We start from the raw sequence: 5,000 nt of genomic DNA, 5'->3' as shown, positions 1-5,000 counted from the left end.
TCTATGCTCTGAAGTAACATATAAAAAAAACTAGCAATAAAAAAAATACCAAGTCTTCGTCTTGGAAAATAACAAAATCTAAAAGAAAAGTCTTCTTTGTGGAAAATAGTAAAATAAAAAACCAAGACTTCACCTTGGAAAATAACAAAATCTAATCTAAAACATCTTAAATAAAGCTAGTTTGTGGTCTTCTCTCGAACTGATGTAGTGCAAAAATAAAGAATTAAAATAACAAAGTCTAATCTATATAAGTGCTCTTGAATAAAGCTTCCTGTAAAAAATAGCAAAAAAATACCAAGTCTTCGTCTTGGAAAATAACAAAATCTAAAAGAAAAGAAAAGTCTTCTTTGTGGAAAATAGTAAAATAAAAAAAAACCAAGACTTAACCTTGGAAAATAACAAAATCTAATCTAAAACATCTTAAATAAAGCTTATTTGTAATCTTCTTTGTAGGCAGAAAATAGTAAGTTACAGGACTCTCGAACTGATGTAGTCCAAAAATAAAGAATTAAAATAACAAAGTCTAATCTATATAAGTGCTCTTGAATAGGCTTCGTGTAAAAAAATAGCAATAAAAAAATACCAAGTCTTCGTCTTGGAAAATAACAAAATCTAAAAGAAAAGTCTTCTTTGTGGAAAATAGTAAAATAAAAAACCAAGACTTCACCTTGGAAAATAACAAAATCTAATCTAAAACATCTTAAATAAAGCTGGTTTGTGGTCTTCTCTCGAACTGATGTAGTGCAAAAATAAAGAATTAAAATAACAAAGTCTAATCTATATAAGTGCTCTTGAATAAAGCTTCCTGTAAAAAATAGCAAAAAAATACCAAGTCTTCGTCTTGGAAAATAACAAAATCTAAAAGAAAAGAAAAGTCTTCTTTGTGGAAAATAGTAAAATAAAAAAAACCAAGACTTCACCTTGGAAAATAACAAAATCTAATCTAAAACATCTTAAATAAAGCTTATTTCTAATCTTCTTTGTAGGCAGAAAATAGTAAGTTACAGGACTCTCGAACTGATGTAGTCCAAAAATAAAGAATTAAAATAACAAAGTCTAATCTATATAAGTGCTCTTGAATAAGCTTCGTGTAAAAAATAGCAATATAATAAAAATACCAAGTCTTCGTCTTGGAAAATAACAAAATCTAAAAGAAAGGTCTTCTTTATGGAAAATAGTAAAATAAGAATACCAAGACTTCACCTTGGAAAATAACAAAACCATCTTGAAAAAAGCTTATTTTTAATCTTCTTTGTAGGCAGAAAATAGTAAGGCGAAAATAAAGTCCCCTCTAAGCTCTAAAGTAACAAATACGACGTGTTAAAAAAAAAAAAACTAACAATAAAAAAAAGAACCAAGACTTCATCTTGGAAAATAACAATCTAAATTGTGGAAAATAGTAAAATGAAATAAAAACCGACTTCACCTTCGAAAATAACAAAATCAATCTAAAACAAATGACATCTTAAAACAAAACTATTATTTGTTTCGGAGGTTGTCTATGACTGTTCATAGACCGCATAATTTCCACAGAACATTCTCAGAATATCAAGAGAGAAAAGCAGCGTTCTGCGGGAAATCATCTTGGCCAGTGATGTCGTTCTGGGTTTGGTCAGGCCCAGGGAGGTAAGTACCTCGTTATTCTCAAGGGGCCACTTTCCTCTTGCCCCAACCGGGAATCCAAAGAATGTGACCTTGCTAGCCTTCGTCAGCACTTTGACTTGATCACCAAGAGGGGTATAGTACGAAACTTTGTGCGAGGCAGCATCTGACAAGGTATTCTTTGAAAGCTCAAAACGGACGGTGACATCGATCACAACCGCCTCCTCATCTTTTGCAAACACGAGGTCAGGCTTTCTCATCTCTCCCGTCTCGGATATGAACCGTGGCTCTTTGTATACGGACCAGCCCAATCTAGCCGCTTCGTCTGCCAGAATGTTACTGATCTTGTTATGTCGCGCAATTCTTGCTTTCTGTACTGCAGGACATTGACCGAGAATGTGCGAAAGGGACTCGAGTCTGGCAGAGCATTTCCTGCAGGAACGTAAGGCCCCATCTCTGCCTCTGTTCAAGCTTTCTCTTGTTGGGTAAATATTTGCCCTTAGTTGTAGTGCTGCGATAAAGAAGCATTGTTTAAAGCCGCACCATGGCCTCAACCAAGCATTACTGATTCTATCATGCGCAAAGTTTACAATGCCCCTTCCTTGAACCGGCTTTTCGCACCATCTCTGAAATTCATGCTCCCTCCAATCGCAGGGTCTCGGATATACAGGTTCTTTTGACACCGAGTCCCTGAGAACGAATGTTGGGATTGCATCACTGTCACCCCCTGCTCGTACCCACAAATTACGGTATTCTTCCTCCATACCCTGCGAGGACACAATATTACGGGTGATAGCATCGGACGAGTTTGCTATACGTTGCAGCCTTCTAACTTGAACCGAAGGGATTGTTTTTTCCAGTTTCAAGATGGCAAGGCCTCCGTCTCGGGCTCTGGCATATAACAGTCCATCACAAGTTGAAGCGGGAAGGTGGAGCCATCCTTTTACCGCCTTTCTAATCTCTTGGTCCAACCCACGGAGAGTTGATTGCTTGCAGTCCGAGTGGTCTGCAGGATATAACAATCTGGGGAGGGCATAGGCATTGAGTAGTTCAACCTTCTGAGTTGGCTTCAGAGGCGCCTCATCGATTTTCGAGATCCATGTCTTTAGCTGACAATGTAGATCAGGCTGTATAGTGCCAGTCCAAGGGCCAATTTTCAGACCAAGGTATTTCGTTGATTCATCAGGTTGGATCATATGGACATCTTTATTTTTGATAGTCCATGGGTCGCAGTTGTTCACCGTATATGAATCTTTGGTTGGGCTTATCATGAAGCCCTGGCACTTTCTGGCCTGAACCTCCAATCCCGATAGCCCACAAAATGATTCCAAGATCGCTAGATTGGCGGCCATACCAACCCAAGATTCGCTCACCAACACCAAATCATCAGCAAACGCAAGAGCTGTCACGTGGTCGGTATCAATGGAGTACCCAACTCCGTGTGACTCTAGGGTGCATATCAAAGGGTCCATGGCAAGATTGAAGAGCAGGGGTGACATGGGGTCACCCTGTTTGACACCAACACGTATGCTAATTTCTCGAGTCGACTCGCCATTGCTTTTGAACGAGGTCGTACACCGATCGTAGGCGTTCTGGATGATGCCCACCACGTGTTCATCTACTTTCTTGTGCCTTAACACCCATAAAATATGAGCATGCGAAACCGAGTCAAAAGCTTTCGCTATGTCGATAAACATGACAGCCAACGGCCTGTGCAATTTCTTAGCATGTCTCATAAGGTCCTGTAGCACCTTAAGATTTTCAGAGCAGCCAGATGCCGCTATAAAACCACGCTGCCTTGGGTTTAAGGGACAAGCACGAGCAAGACGTGCAGTCATTATTCTGGAAAATAATCTCAGAATCATTGAACCGATCGTTATTGGTCTCCAGTTCCCCAATTCTTTCAGCTTTTCATCGTCCGTAACCTTAGGAATAAGAATCGTCCTATTCTTTTTCAACTCTTTGGGAATAATTCCTGTAATCATCCATGCATTAAATAGGGCTGTCAGTGTCCGACCCTCGGGGTCGGCAGCACAGATTGCAGCCCTTGTTAGGCCATCTGGCCCAGCTGCTGACGTTGGTTTAATGGCCCGTATGGCAGTCTGAACTTCCTCCACCGAAATTAGGGGCTCAAAGTATTCGTTATTTGCAACACCTGATGACTTAAATTGGCCCAGGCCATTGAATGGCAACACCTTCTCCCATTTTTCGCAGTAAAAACGATATACATCTGCGTTCGGGATTCGGCATTCATGACGTTCAGTGCCATCCAGGACTAAGGACGCAAGAAGAGAGCGGTTCTTAAAGAAGAGCTTCTGGTGCTTCATGAAGCTTCCTCGTTTTTCCGCTCTCTTCTTCATCCAAGATCGTGTGGGTAATATCCTGGGTTTAATAATGTCGTTCTCGGGTTTTGAACGTTTGCCTTTGTTTTTCACCAATCTCATCGGACAAAGCATCAATGCTGTGGCAGTTTCTACGAGGGCATCATGTTGGCCCTCGCCGTTAAGCCAAGCCTTTATTGCCTTCATTGCAGGCTTTTCCAGGGTCCCAGAATTCTCATTCGTAAGCCGCTCAGCTGCTTGAGCGAGTATGGATGAAGTCCCCGTTGTTACATTTGGTGGGGGAGACAATGTCTCAAGAGGCCTAGAAGAAAAATGTAAGCTGTCTGACATGGGGGCCCCTGTCTTTTTACTTAGGTCCCGTCTCTTGTCAGAGACTTGCTTGTTGGTCTTAGTCCCAAGCGCTTCAGCAATGATCTTATTGATATTCTTTTTCCCCTGAAACTGCAACTCTAGATGGGCCAGCTGTTCTACTTCCTTCAAAGACCAGCAGCTACGGTGTACCCCTCTCTGCGAGGTACCCTTTATACCATCTTTAATCCTTTCCTCATTACGGGTGACTGGGTGAGCATGCCTCTTGTGCTGCGAAAGGCCACTTAGAGTTGCAAAGCGTGCCTGGCAACATTCACAGACCATTGGTAAGCTTTCCTCAGTTAACTTTATTCCCCCACATTTGGGGGCATGACAGGCAATCGATCGGTGGTTTGAGTTGGTTTTGTCACATTTAGCACACTTAAACACCAGAGGAATGTCTCTGTGTTTGATGTTAAAATGTGCAACAAGTTCGGATGCTTTGCCCATGTGTTGTTTACAGATAACGCATATATACTCCAGACTAGGCAGTACAACCGTGATAGTTCCCTTGGTGTCAATGGGAAACTTTCCCAACACGGGTTCCTCAGCCGATATGTCGAGGAAGGACTCCTCCACATCCTCATCATCCTCTGTAAAGTCATCTGAAGAGTCATCCGACTCAACTAGACTTTTAATCTGTTCGTAAAAATCGTAGTTCATCTCCTCTTCCTTTTCCAAGGACGAGTTATGGAAGGTCATGGAAGG

At 41.2% G+C, this 5,000-nt stretch overlaps 1 pseudogene; it reads right to left on the bottom strand.

Moving 5' to 3' along the window:
- Positions 1–5,000, bottom strand: part of LOC142912681 (28S ribosomal RNA) — a 10,582-nt pseudogene that overhangs the window by 2,349 nt on the left and 3,233 nt on the right.

Source organism: Petromyzon marinus, unplaced genomic scaffold, assembly GCF_048934315.1.
Source record: "Petromyzon marinus isolate PM22_M1 ecotype Great Lakes invasive population unplaced genomic scaffold, UKy_Petmar_22M1.pri1.0 PM_G_Scaffold_21, whole genome shotgun sequence".
In the NCBI taxonomy this organism is placed as follows: domain Eukaryota; kingdom Metazoa; phylum Chordata; class Hyperoartia; order Petromyzontiformes; family Petromyzontidae; genus Petromyzon; species Petromyzon marinus.
Note: the sequence above shows the minus strand (reverse complement) of the source record. Positions and strands in the feature narration are given on the sequence as shown.